Source organism: Lactuca sativa, chromosome 7, assembly GCF_002870075.4.
Source record: "Lactuca sativa cultivar Salinas chromosome 7, Lsat_Salinas_v11, whole genome shotgun sequence".
NCBI lineage: Eukaryota > Viridiplantae > Streptophyta > Magnoliopsida > Asterales > Asteraceae > Lactuca > Lactuca sativa.
Window position 1 is genome coordinate 179,530,945 of NC_056629.2, and position 13,875 is coordinate 179,544,819.

At 35.6% G+C, this 13,875-nt stretch overlaps 1 long non-coding RNA gene across 1 annotated transcript; it reads right to left on the minus strand.

Moving 5' to 3' along the window:
* Positions 1–670: 670 nt before the first annotated feature.
* On the minus strand, positions 671–1,983 carry LOC122195081 (uncharacterized). Its single transcript, XR_006185023.2, has 2 exons — positions 1,292–1,983; positions 671–1,121 (listed from the first exon to the last, which is right to left on the minus strand). It is a non-coding gene; the product is annotated as an uncharacterized LOC122195081 (long non-coding RNA).
* Positions 1,984–13,875: the final 11,892 nt, after the last annotated feature.

Below are 13,875 nucleotides of genomic sequence, written 5' to 3' on the forward strand. Positions count from 1 at the left end.
GATATATAGTTTTAGACGTTCTGAAACTAATTATAAATATAATATATTTAACATACATTATAAATATAAAATTACACACAATTGGTCATTAATACCTAGCGGTTCGTGGTGGTTTAACCGCCGAACCTTGACCAATATCTACCAATTGTTACATTTTTTGACTCAGGCTATAACCTATTATTTAAATTCATATTTGAAATATCGGATGTTTTCAGATTTATTAATCGAGGAACCTTGAAGTATTTACTTGGATATAATTTCAATTATTGGTAATATATCCCGGAATAATATATATAAATCCAATCCGGTTGATGAAAAATTTGAAAGTGAAAATGACATGGCATTTCTAAAATTCATGCATATATTCATATCTAAGGAAACATATTTTTATAACAATTAAAGATGTAACTGGTTATGGTTTTTATAAAATATACATCATGTATGGTAAAGAAACATCAATTAACCACAATGTATGTATGTATACAATTATAATATTGTAACAACACTACATATATACATGTTTTAAAAGTATAACTAAATACAAGGAGTAATCAACTCCTACACTATACTATACCATCCATAAATAAACTAGTTCAATATACTAATACATACATACAATAAGAGTGTATATTAAACCTATTAAAAATATACATCCATATCAATCAATAAATTCATACACAAATACATATTTAATTAAATCAGTACACACATATTACAAACATATTGAATCAAATACATTATACAAAATACTAAAATGAAACATATACTCTTTACTTTCAAATTGACAGTCAAAAACAAGAAGTTCCTTCCACATGACCATTTACCCAACAGGACACACAAAGGGATTAGGCAATACAACACTCAACCACAATGGTACAAGTGCAATCTGTAGAAGTAAAATCAACCCAATAGAACATCCAAATATATGCTGCAAATCACAATTGAACACATTTCGTGCACCCCTCCTTCAACCCAATAGAACATCCAAAGGAAACGTGCGTTTCCTTTTGAAACTGTCAAGTGAAACATCAAATCCATACACAGTTGTTCTTCATCTTCTTCCTGTCAATCTCAAGCAACAAAACACCCCTCAGATCATTGTGTTGATCTATCTTCCTTTCCTGCAATCAAAGACCAAACACAAACACACACTTAGGCTCATCCATTGCTATCAACACACACACACAAAAAAAAGACAAACAAAAAACCCTTGATCGACCCTTCTGCCTGTTTCATAATCATGGTGGAGATTCCAAATCACAAAAAAAAATAAAAAATGCAAGAAGGTTACCTGTTACTGATCCCGTTCATTTTTCTATTGAAGAAGAACCAACCAAACGCCCCACTCGAGCTGCTACTGTCGTCAGTTCCTCCTACCGAACCACCTCCTCGCACCTCGCTCCCTTATCTGCAGTTCCCATCGACCACAAGGGTCCGACGCTTTTCGCCTTGCTGCTACCACTACTTGCGAAGTCGTACCTCACATCTCGCAGCCGGAAGAGACGAGGAAGACTTCGCTGTTTTCCCCTTTCCTTCTCTTCGGCCTCATCTGACCCTCCCCATCGGACCCTACCGACGGAGAAGCAAGAGTGCAGCCCCGCTGCTCCTTTCCCTTCTCTTCTTCGGTTCGTCGATCCCCGTAAACACTCCCTTGCGAGCAATCGACCCAAAACCTTCGGATGCAGCACCCGTCGCTTCGTGTTTTCCTTCTCGCCATCTTCGTTAGTTCCCCTTCACCAATCGACTACTCGAGTCTTCGTCCACTGCTATCATGCTATGGCATTCGTATCCCCTTTGCTTTAGATGCCAGATCAGAACAAAAGAAACGGGGTGAAGCCTAATTCCTTTTAAGTGGACGTTTTGGCTTAGTTTTTTTTTAGAGGCAAAAATCATTTTTGAAAAACTTGTAAAAAGTTAGGTTTTTTTTAACTTTTTCAAAAAGTTAATTTTCGTTCTATCCAAAATCCAAAAATAGCTTTTAAAAGTGTTTTGTCAAACATCTTTTATTTTTGATCTTTTCTTATAAGGACTTTTGGTCTCTCAAAAACTAATCGAAACACCTCCTAAACACGAGACTTAAAATCCTAAAGGCATTTTTAATTATAAAATGACTAAAATGCCCCCACAGTTAAATTATTTATTCAAAATAGGTCCCAATATCCAAAAATGATTTCATTTATCAACAGACAGACCCTAATTTTTTTATTTTTTTTTAATTTTTTTTTTACCAAAAGAGTCCTAATCATCTAATTAAATTACCAAAAAACATCTATACTTTAGTAAAGTTATAAATCAGCCCCCAATAGTTTAAATTCCTTATAAAATGGACTCGGAGTATTTCAAAGTTCAACAATTGTGGATTTATGGTTTCTCACGTCAAGCTTCTCAAAAGAACCAATTTCTAACAAATGGAACACACGTTTCAAGGGTGAATGTTTACGGCCCCTTTTTAATATTTCAATTATTTCGTGGAGGAATACATATGCCCAAATATTTTGTTTATACAAATCAATTTCTTTTTTATGCGAAAATACAATAAATCTAGTTTATAAAAATATTATTATTTAACAATTACCATATTGTTACAATAAACTAGTATAAATTTTTCGTATACGTATTATGGTTATTTTATCATGAGATAACTAGTTCACACAACAAATATACATAATACAAAAATATATGATTTTTATGTGACATGATATATTATAACAAGCAAGTTATAAAACTTTGTAGTATTTTAATGATTCAAGCTATTATTATTCATTTATTTATATGTTTAAATACATAAAACTTCTACATGTATATATGTTCATTACTTTGAAAGGTACATCTTTATAAATGCTGGTGCCTTATGCTTTACATACATGCCAAACCTACTCGGCTTGTATAAAATTTATACAATGAAATTCATTATGCATCGTAACTTAATCACAATTAAGTTAGGACTGAGAGTTATTCAAAAACTTTTTAGTTAAGGGATTTTTAGTGAGACGTTATTCATGAGCTGAGTTTAAACACTTAGCATACCCACACTACTATAACCGTTAATCTTCGGAGCGAGATACATATGTATATATTTATACGGGGTTGACGTCCCCACATGTGGTTGCTAGCTACAACCTTCAACCGATCAATCGAAGAGGGTGATAGGTGTCTATAATTGTTACTACAATGTCCAATGAAGCGTTGTAGGGGTACACTCAGTCACATAGCTCAGTTATATGACTCACTATAAACATTAACTAGAATATCTCTCTCCCACTACCAACCATGGGTTTGGTTGCTTTCAAAACTATTTTTAAGTATGAAATTACTTATGTAGCATCACAGTTTGGTTTTCAAGGATATTCAAAGGTTTGTTACAAACTCAGTTTTTAGGTATGAATTTACTTATACAAAGATACATTTTGGCTTTTAAAGACTCATTGCAAACATTGTTTCAACTATTGTTATTCATAAAAAGATAATACTTTTTGCACTTTTTTAAAGTAATACTATGGTTAGAATAAAACTTGTAACTCTCACCAACCTTGTGTTGGCCCTTAAAACTACATGTATTATCAGGAAATCACTAAATAGACATTCAAGATGGATTGGATTATAGGTGACCCGGTTTACTTGTTGTTGTATTATATGCCTATCTATTAAGGCAATTCATGTATTAATATTATTTGTAAAAACCTAGTATTCAAATATCAAGATGGAACACGAATGCTATATTTTTTTTATTGTTATACTTGTGTTATATATGCAGTTTAACTATTATCCATGAACTTAGTCACACAACCCGGCGTGTTCCGCCGCCTCGGTCGGGGGGTGTGACAGATTGGTATCAGAGAGCTAAATTGGCTATAGAGAACTCGTATCTTCGAAAGAGGAATATATTTATAGAAACTTGCTTCTAATAAAAGTATTATTATTATTATTATTATTATTATTATTATTATTATTATTATTATTAATGACACTACTTTATAGCTACTTATGGTACGGGGAATCTGGTTTGAAATGCCTCTTGGGTTGTTGGATGTCAGAACGACTTAATTGCTAAAATGGTCGTGTCATCCGGTGTTTCCTGTATTGCCCTCTTCTGTACTTGGTAGTCTTGGAGTACAAAACAAAAATTTAATAATGCTGCAAACCCCATCAATAATAACATATAAGAGTTATATATACTCTGGACCGCGATGAGAAAACTTAATAAAATTCTAACATGCTTCCAACTAAAACTACCAACCGAACCCTTTAGGTCAATCACCTCAATTAAGGTTAGTACCATACATAAGCCATACCAAAAATAAACCTGGAACGTACGCCTATGTTATTTATGGTTGTGCTGGTGAACAACCAACCTTGAGCAAGGAGTTTGACAGACTACAATGGTTGAAAGTTTTAGAGATTGAAGGATGCTCTCAAGATTCGTTGTAGAAACCTAGTACCTTAGAAACCTTATATCAACTCCAAAGAAGAACAAAAGAACCAATAGCTTTGCTATCGTCGTATCAGAGAAACCCATGATTCACAATCGATCATTTAGTAATCTCCAAACCCCTATCTCTATTGTTTGAAATCAATAGGATTTCAATTCTGTCTCTATTGTTTGAAATCAATAGGATTTCAATTCACTCTCTATAATTTGGAAATCTATATTATTTCGTAAATCAATAACACTCTATAAATTGGAACCTTACCATGAAAGGATTGGAGGTGACTACTTAAACCTCCCGACTTAACAACCTCACAAACCTTTACCCAAGAATGGTGAGCCAAGTATACAAAAATACCGAAAGGTACACCTGGGGATTAGCTTCACCAGTTCAAAGTATAGTTACTACATCTATACCCACTGCCTTGGGTGGTGCCAATAAATTGGCCTATCAATTGACTGAGCAGTGTATCTGTCAGGGTACCATGACCCCATAAGCTGAAAAGAACCTGGTTGGGAGTACAAAAAGGAAGTCCCATGGCAAGTCAAAAGGCAAATTCAAGCACCACAAACCCAATCCAAAACCTATGGCTATGTACACTGTAATCATAAACTCTCCCACTCCATCAAAGTTATACTTTGGGAATTTACCACACTATGCCTGGTGTAATTTCCACCATGTCGGGAATTGCATTGTTTGTAGCATCTGTAACTTAAGAGGTCACACCTCTAATTTTTGTAGAAGAGCCCGAATAACACAAACTCAACCATTGCTGCAGGAGGAAGCTGAATTTGCTTCGAAAGAAATCAACCAGGGCATTTCAAGGACTCAATGAAACTAAAGAATCGAGATGGAAAGGGAAGAGTATTCATGATAGGTGCTAGGGATGCTCGCCAAGAACCAACTGTGGTTATTGGTATATTTCCCATCTACAATATTTGTGCACCAATGTTATTTGATACTAGTACCGATAGAAGCTTCATTTTCCCATGAGTTTAGAAACATGATTAAGCATAAATCATGAAAACTTAACAAAGCTTACACGGTAGAAGTTTAGCAAACAACAAGTTAGAAAGCACCTTAGAAATACTCACTTATTGCCTTCTCACCCTGAATAACCACGTCTTTCACGTCAACCTAATACTTACGACCATTGGAAGTTTCGATGTAATCATCGAAATAGATTGATTACCACTTCATCGAGCATTGATTTTATGTTATGAAGAATCCATCCGACTACCTTTACCCAACAATGAAGCTCTCATGATTTATGGAGATAAATCAGGAAAGAATCATCTCTTGCATGAAAGCAAGAAGGTGTTTGCAGAAGAGATGCTTCACTATCTTGGCCCATGTGGTAGATGTGCAAGACTAGGGTAAAGAAATCAAAGACATGCTGCAAGTGTGCAATTACCCGTACGTATCTCCAGAGGACATACCTAGAGTACCTCCAATCAGACAGGTCAAATTCCGAATTGACCTAATCCTGGGTGCAACACTAGTGGCAAGATCTCCTTATCGTCTGGCTCTATCGAAAATGAAAGAACTACCCAGTCAACTTCAAGAACTTCTTGACAAAGGCTTTATTTGGCCAAGTTTCTCTCCACGAGGAGCTCTGGTATTGTTTGTCAAAAAGAAGGATGGATCATTCAGGATATGCATCGACTAACGAGAATTGAACAAACTCGCCATCAAAAAACTGATATCCAGTTACGAGGATCGATGAACTGTTCGACCAGCTACAAGGATCCCCTTACTACTCAAAGACCGATCTAAGATCCGACTACCATTAACTCAGAGTTCAAGAAGTAGACATTCCAAAGACAACATTCGGGACTCAGTATGGTCACTACTAGTTTCTAGTTATGCTATTCGGATTGACCAACAACGCCAAACGAAGTACACCAATTCATAGGGCTTGCATACTGTTAGCAGAGATTCATTGAGAACTTCTTGAAGATAGCGAAGCCTCTCATTGCTCTAACCAAGAAGGACAAGAAGTTTGAATAGGGAGACAAACTAGAGTCTCCTTCCAGAAATTGAACAATGGTCTTGCAATGCACCAATTTTGTCTCTTGGTGAGAGAACCGAAGACTAATTTATAGTATTCTTGGATGCCTCAAACCAAGTTTTGGGATGCGTACCAATACAAAGGAATAAAGTCATTACATATGCATCCATACAACTCAATCCAAACAAGATCAACTACACTACCCATGACTTAGAGTTGGGGGATATAGTGTTTTCCTTAAAAATTTGGAAACACTACCTCTGTAGATCGAAGTATGTCGTGTTCACCGATAACAAAAGCCTCCAACACATCTTCGACCAGGAGAAGCTCAACATGAGACAACGAAGGTGTGTCGAATTTCTAAATGATTAAGAATGCAAAATTCGCTATCATCCTGGTAAAAAATGTCGTAGTAGACGCTTTAATCTGGAAAGAGCAAGAAAAACCTCTTCGTGTAAAGGCTCTAACCCTAACCATCTACTCCAATTTGACCACCTAAATTTGAGATGCTCGGTTGGAAGCACTCAAACACGAGAATATCGTGGAAGAAAACCTATGAGGTATAGACAAATAGTTTGACCTCAAGGGAGACAAAACAAGATATTACATGGACCGAATTTGAACCTTAAAGTTTGGTGAAGTCAGGAGTCTAACTCTAGAAGAAGCTCTCAAGTCAAGATATTCAATACATCCCAGATCAGATAAGATGTATCTCGATCTTAAGAAGTTTTATTGGTGGCTCCATATGAAGGCAGAGATTGCCATCCACACTAGGAAATGCTTGACTTGCTCCTAAGTCAAAGCAGAGTACCAGGAGCCGTCTAGTCTACTACAACAACCATCAACCCCGGAATGGAAATGAGAATAAATAACCATGGACTTCATCACGAAGCTGGCAAGTTCATCAAGCGGTTATAACACCGTCTGGGTAGTGGTCGACCGTTTGACCAAGTCCATGTTGGATTAGGTGTCTAAGCCCATAACTATAATTGGGATGTACTCGACCTGATAGTAGCATGATCTTTTTGGGTTGCCTTCACCAATGCAATTAGATAGGATGGACTTTTGAGAATAAGGTTATTTATAATTTATTAATATATTATAACTATAATATATTAATTGAGAAATCATATTCTTTAATTAGTATTGATCAAGAATTAAATTGAAATTAATTTAGTGATCAAAAGAGACTGATTAAATATATGGGGACTGATTAAGTAAATCAATGATTCTTATAGTGTGGGCCAATGATCCATGGTTGATTAGGATGAACTAAACCAATATGATAGTCCATGGAGATTTAACCCATGGAGCCTAAGAAATATGAAGGGTCATGGTGCATTAAGGTTTGCATGGATGAAACCCTAGCCTTTGTAACACTATAAAAGCAAACCCTTATATCTAAAATCAGTAGCCTATTCATTCTAAGAGAGTGATAATCGATTTTCAGCTAACTAGCCTATTCTCTCAAGACTCCTCTTGCATTTGGTGTTTGTGACACTTTAGAGGCATCACACTTGAGGTGCTAAAGCTTTCTAAGGCCAAGAACTACAAACTACATCAAGAGGTATTCATCTAACTTGGTTTTTATGCTGTATATCCTTTATTGTATGCTAGTTAGGATGTATGCTTTTGAAAACTGAAATTGCATGTATAATTAGAGAAAACATAGATCCAAAGCATCTAGGGTTGCATGTGCACCATAGGAGTGTTATAGTGCTTAAAACCCAACAGTGGCATCAGAGCCTATGATTGTTTTCTATTATATTTGATGCTTGGTTATTTTTCAAAGCTAAAAAAATTGATTTTCTGGCCTTTGACTGATGAACTCGCCGAGTCCAATGTCTGACTCGACAAGTTCACTCGCTAAAAGGGCAACTCGACGAGTCCAATTCATGTACTCGTCGAGTAGAGGCTTTTGGTTGTAGAATTTCGAGTTTTTAGCCAGAATTGGATTAGGATCATTACCACAAACTATTTTGTAATCATAAAAATCGTATTTTTTGATTCGGTAATGATGATCCTCATCCAATTAAAGGACAATTGTCAAATTTTAAGATAATAAGATAATTATTTGTATTATTTGATATGAATTACCTTGCTACGAGTTAGATTAGATCAATAGTGAAATTATATGATAATGTTGTTAGTTAAAATTGATCTAAGTTGTTCTTGAAGTGAGTTTTGTAACTTGTCGTCAAGTTATATGAAGAGTCTGATTCATGAACATTAGAACTCATAAGTTTTCATAAGTTATGGAAACCAAAAGTTTTGAAGAGTTACAAAACTTGACCTCAAGTTTTGGAATTTGTAAAGTCTCACTAACGAAAACATTTAATTCCAAGCCTTAGAATTTTAAAACTTTAAAATTCAACCCTCATACTATTATAATATTATAAGTTTAATATATATATATATATATATATATATATATATATATATATATATATATATATATATATATATATATATATATACTTTGTAACAAAAAATAAAATATAAACAATAACAGAAATTCGTACCCATTAACCATTTGTCAAAAGAAAACTAATCGCCAAAAGAATCTCTTTCCTGGAAATAAACTATTATGAAAAATAAAAATTCATCATCAGTAGTCAGATTCTCGCTTGAAGGAAAATCTGTAGATTAAATAGTAGAATATAGGTGTTTGGGTCACGTTCAACAACCCGCGAAAAAGTGCATATATTTTAGACATATGTTAATGACAATTAATATTTGCTTATGCATTTTTTTTAATTGTGACATGTTAAACGATTACAATGTTGATTTATACTTAATGGAAAATGATATTTTTTTCATGCATTGTTCGTTATTAAGAATATAATACGTTCTGAAAGAAAAATATTCGACTAAAGAAACCTATTCAACGTCTTCAGAAATGATACTAATCGTTGAAAAAGCTATTCACTTCTCGGGGTTTGTCGTCCGCCGCATTGTGCGGGTAATATATATATATATATATATATATATATATATATATATATATATATATATATATATATATATATATATATATATTAGACAAGTAAGTCTTACCGTTAGTAGGCCTTATTCACGAAGTCGGTCTATAAGGGGGGGGGGGGGGTATAAGGTTACTGCCTATAAAATGGTGGTTTAATGTGTGTCCACTCTCACCCACCGCTTCCTTGACTAGTGGAGGGTCTTTAGCCGAACGGGTAGGATACGTCATTAATTCTCGTTATAAGTATAATGATAATGATAAAGTAACTAAACTTTTATTAAATTCCCAATTTTAGTTACTTTAAGAAAAACGTGAAGATGGTGTTATACCATGAAATTGCACTTTGCACCTTGATAAGTTGTTAGTGGAGCGTGTGTGGTTAAATGACACACTAATCTAGGACTAACAAGGGTGGCTTGATGTTAATCATAGATAAATGGAGTGTGTGTGGTTAACCAGCACATTGATTAGGTGATTTATAACATTAAGAGTACCAAGCACATTTGCATGGTTATTCACAACTTGTTTGTGATTCTCGGCATCCCAGTCACAAACTTGAAGGGCACAATCGAGATTTAAACATGTCATTGAAAAGTTCAATGAATCTCAAAAGAATCTAGGAATTTCAATCCAATTAAAACTTAATAATCAATTTTGTTTTTCATGGTGGAAATTGGTAAATCATCATTTACCTACCTTCAAATATTTTGCAATTGGATTACGACATCCCTCTTCCGAATCGTAAAATATTGTGTTGGGTCCTAGCCTTAATATTTCATTTGGGTGTGATATTAAGGATTCTCATCTAATCTAAACTTTGTTCTTCTTTCATTTCAGATGTCAATCCCAAACAATGCTTCAGGCTCCAACCCTTCTAGCTCATTCTCCCTCATGAATTTGGTTGGGAGAACTATATTCGACGGGTCAAACTTTAACGATTGGATTAGAAACATTCGTATGGCCCTTCGCTACGAGGATAAAGAATATGTTCTCGAAAAAGAGCTGAATGAGATTGATGAAGAAACTGCTACTCCCGAACAAATCGAGGAATACATGATTTATGAGAGGGACACGATAAAGGTGTCGTGTATTATGATTGCTACCATGACTACTGAGCTTTAAAAGTTTTATGAGGACTTCTGGCCCTTTGAAATGCACCAAGATTTGATGGAAAGGTACCATCAAAGTGCTCGACAGGAGAGGTATGAGATCATTGCCTCCATGATCATAACCAAAATGAAGGATGGAGAGTCCATCACGACCCACTTGCAAAAGATGCAGAGATATGTGGACCGCTTGTTGAAGTTAAATATGAACTTCGATGAAGAGTTGGCCATTGACATCATCCTACATTCATTTCATTCTTGTTATGATCAGTTTTATATGACCTATCATATGAACAAGGAGGAGGTCACTCTTAGCAAGATTCAAGGACTTATAAGAACTGCAGAAAGCAAATTGAAAGGCAAGTCTGTTGTATCTACTCCTACTGCTGTTGCCCTTGTTCTGGAAATTGGACATGGGAAAGGGAAGAAGTGGAAGGGTCCTTCTAAGAGCCGCAAGGGAAAGTCTCTTGATGGATCCTCTTCCAGTGGGACCAAAGTTGGTTTTGCTAATCCCTCTAACAATCCAAAGGAAACAGAGTGCTTCCATTGTCATGAAAAAGGGCACTGGAAACGAAGCTGCCCCAAATACTTGTAGGACATTAAGGATGGGAAGATAAAGCCCACCTTTGTAGGTATTTACACTATTCTTTGTAATAACTCATCACATGCTAATTCTTGGCAACTTGATACAGGTTGTGGATTTCACATTTGTTCTGATTTGTAGGGACTAAAAGGAAGTAGGGATGTGGAGTGTGGGAAGATAAACTCAATCATCAGAAATAGGAAAATGTCGTCTGTCACCAAGATTGGAGTTTATTCTTTATTGCTTAGTAGTGGGTTAAATTTAGAATTGAATAATTGTAGTTACTCGTCGGAAATGGCAAGAAATATTATTTCCTTTCATAGTTTGTATAAACAAGGTTTCACCTTTTCTTTTAATAATGAAATTGGTAGTATTAATGCTTATTATAATTGTACATTTTATTTTGAGGCATTACCTTGTAATGGTATATATGAAACTGTGAAGGTTGTAGATAACCTAGGAAATAATGTGTTGAATATTGATTCTTCCAATGTTTTAGACAAGGCATGCTTGTGGCATTGTCGTCATGGACGTGTCAACAAGAAGCGCATAGCCCAACTCCAAAAGGATGGAGTTTTGGAGTCATGTCACTTGAAGTCGGATGACACTTGCAAATCTTGTTTGCTTGGATTATATCAATAAATTTTTTCAGATCTGGAGCTTATTTGATCTTATTTTGAAAAGATTTTTGTGTTTTTGGATAGATCTCTAAAAAACAAGGGGAGTTTGTTCTTTGCATTTTTCATAAAAACGAGTTTTTGATCGAGTTTTGGAGCAAAAAAGGGCAAAAATCGTTGTTTTTGGTCGTAACCAACGAGGGGGTGGCGGCGTTTACGGCCAACAGCTAGGGTTTCCGGAGTTTACGGCCCGAGTTTGCGGTCCGAGATTACGACCCTTCGGTTTACAGTCCTCGCACGTGTACGGTCCGAGTTTGCGGCCTCGGAGTTTACGGCCGGTCTTCGCACCTCATATCGCTTTGCACCTCGCATCTCGTTCAGCAAGCTTCGGCAGTCTTCGCACTCAGCAACCTCGCATCATACAATTATAAAAAGGAGGGGGGGGGGAATTTTGGAGGTGCCAGGGATCGAACCTGGGTCTCCTCCCTACACAACCAGCGCCTTACCGACTAAGCTACCAAGGAACTTGTTTCGATCCTTTCAAATTTTATTCAAAACGACTCATTCTCGGTTCCAATTTCGCAAATTTGTCAATTTTAACCCCCAAATTCAATTTCTTTTCATTTTAAATTCCAATTTCAGCCAAAAATTTTAGTGTTTAATTTTTGACTTTTTATTTAAAATTTTGACTTTGACTTTTAAAACTTGACCTTTGACTTTGAACTTTGACTTTCTCGTTTAACTTTTAAATTTTCAAATTTAGCTTTTCGGTTTGACTTTTAAGCTTGACTTTTCAAGTTTGACTTTTGAGTTTGACTTTTTAAATTTGAATTTTAAGGTTGACTTTTGAGGTTTATAGTCAAAGGGATTTTTTAAGTTTGACTTTTAAGTTTGATTTTGGCTTCTACTTGTGCTTTTAATGGTTTTTTACGAGGGAATTGAAGACATGAAAGAGAGTCGTCAAGATATGTTGAGACAAAAGTTCAACATGTTCAATTATATCCCTGGAGAAACCCTGGTCAGTTGCAACGATTTACTACACTTACTGTTGAGATGAATATAGCTGGGATCTTCTTGACTAAATCTGAGATAAACAAAAAGCTGCTGAATTCACTTCCAAAATCGTGGGATATGAACGTGGCTGTCATAAAAAAGACAAAAGATCTCAATCATCTTAGTCTTGCTACTGTAATTGAAGAACTTGATGCTTTAAAGTGTGGAAAAACAATGAGTTCTGTAAAAATTCCGGTAAATGAAGTTTTATGCTCTCAATCATGTGAAGCTACGATTAAACTTCTTCGTGAACATAATGATTTGCTAAAAAGAGAAGTTGAGGACCTAAAATACAAAGGATATCAACTTAGGAAAGGACAAAAACCCCTTAAGGCTGAATTAGAAGCAAAAACCAAAGACTTTAGGAAGCTTCAGGAAGATTATAGCAATAAATGTGAAAATTATGACTATGTTAAGAAACAACTTGCTGAATTAACTGCTGAGCTTGACACATTAAAAGGCAAATTTGAAACTGCAGAGAGTACCTTGCATTGATGAAAAAGGTCAACCCAGTTTCAAAATGGACTGGGTTCCAAAGACCAACTGATCCCGCTCTGTGTCGGAGCAGCTATGGAGGCATATCATCAGACTTCGGTTTGTTGGTAGTGGCTGTTCCAGGCACATGATAGGAGGCATCTCTCAACTGTGCAACACTCAGAACTTTAAGTGAGAGTATGTGTCCTTTTGTGGGAAAGGAGGAAAGGAAAAGATCACAAATGGGGTTAGTGCCTAATGACATGAAGAATTTTTGGATCTGTTCTGAGATTATGCGTGCTGTTCTCAGACCTTCTGGATGCAAATTTAATCGGTGAATTATGGTTTGAGTTTTCTTCTCTGTACTCCTAAGTTTATCTTACATTGATTCATTTCAAAGACAATTTTTCATTTTCGTATAGTTTTTTGTTAGTAGGTATTGTTTGGGAAGTGATATCAAGAAAGTGATAACGGCCAGTCTAAAACATGTGTAAAGGACTAAATCTGAATTCTCTAGACTCTATGATCAATGTGCTGGTAGGCACGAAGGATTTGACAGTGTGGATTTAGATAAGATTGTTTGGACTGACCATACGACGCTCGGGTAGATTGAGCAGTGCG